The following is a 1,670-nucleotide window of genomic DNA, read 5'->3' as shown; positions in this document are numbered from 1 at the left end:
CAGCGCTGCCATGTGCCCGCCTGCGCGCCCCGACGTGCCGGGCGCGGGTGTGCACGCACGCCGGCAGCGCTCTCGCACCCCCCGCGGCCGCAGCAGGTTGGGGATGGGGAAATTGCGGGGGGTGGCAGGGCCCGTGCGGCGTTAACACCTGTGGCCCGGGGTGACAAGCAGGCGCGGCGGTGGGCGCCACGCTGAATTCCCACGCCGAAGCCCTCAGCCCTCGCCCGGGGGTGGCGGTGCAGAGAAGATGGCTGCGGAGCTGCCTGCCGGCGCCGAGCGGCGGCCGGGCTGCGCCGGCCCCGCTGCCCCTCCGCGTGGCCCTCCCGCCTCCCCCGAGCCATGTCCCTCCACCCTCGAGCCTTGCCTCTGCAACCTGCCGGGCGCCGGCACGGCACGGCACACCCCCGCCCGCCGGCGCGCCCCGCCTGCAGGCCCGCTCCCGCCGGGCGCCCCGCTCAGCCCCCTCCCGGCGCCGCCGGGCTCCCCGCCGCAGCCGGGCGCGCCCCCGCGCTCCTGCTGATTCACGCACAGATGCTCCCGGCCGCAGCTGCTCCGCGCCGGCGGCAGCAGCTCGGCGCCTCGCGCGCGTCCCGCCGGAGCCGGCTGCTCCGCCCGCCCGCAGCTCCGGCAGGGCCCCGGCGCAGCCCCCGCGCCCCCGGCCGGCCCCGCCGAGCCCCGCGCCCTCCGGCGGCCGCTCTGACCCGGCGCCGGGGCGCGGGAACTGGGGGTCCTGGCTGCGGGATGTGACCTCCTCCCGGCCACCCGCAGCTCCAGAGCCCGCCCCAGAGCTGGGCTTCTCTCCCGGCCCCGCTCCCTTCGGCCCAGCTTCCCCCCCTTGCTTCGGTGCTGGCTGAGGGGGGCCCAGACCCTTAAAGCAGCCACCGGCGAGCAGCAGGGAGCCCCCGCACCTGCGTGGCCCCGACTTTCCCTGCAGCCTCGAGCCCAAAAGCTGCTTCGGCGCCTAATGCCGTCAGGCACCCGGGGACTGGCAGCACTTGTGCAACCCTCAGGCACAGGACACGGTGCACACAAGCACCCACGTGGGTCGTGCAGCACATGTGTGTCCCACACCTGATGCTGAGTACACACACACACAAACACACCAGCAGCCCGCAGACATGTCCAGAACACTGTATGCACTTCCATTCCCTCAGACAAGTGCCCTGCTCGCACGCACACCCCTGCACATGTAAACACATGCACTGTGACTTACTGTGCATACACACCCCATACTGCAAACACAGACGCCTGGGAACACCCCCCAGCACACAGCTCCACACCAAGACAGGCTCCATCCACAAACGTAGCCATGAACRCTCCTGCACTGCTCACACACACACGCACACACACCTACACCCACCCACCCACACAAGCACACCCACTCATGCATACACCGTTCACACAGACCCTCTGCCTTCTCCACACACCCCATGCACACCCTGAATGCACAACACTCCCCCTGTGCACGGTCCCCGTGCACACATACCCGTGCACAACCCCGTGCACATGCACACCACCCTGCACAGGCCCCGTGCACACACGACACACAAGTGCACACACACATACGCACACCGCACAGCCTCTCACACAGCTCCCTTGCACTCCGCCTGCTGTGTACAAGCGCACCCCGCCTTGCACGGCCCCGTGCACGCTTGCACACACCCACCTCT

The sequence above is a fragment of the Rhea americana genome, unplaced genomic scaffold (genome assembly GCF_003343005.1).
Source record: "Rhea americana isolate MKP2758 unplaced genomic scaffold, rheAme1 scaffold_178, whole genome shotgun sequence".
Classification (NCBI taxonomy): Eukaryota; Metazoa; Chordata; class Aves; order Rheiformes; family Rheidae; genus Rhea; species Rhea americana.
This window is presented reverse-complemented; position numbering follows the sequence as displayed.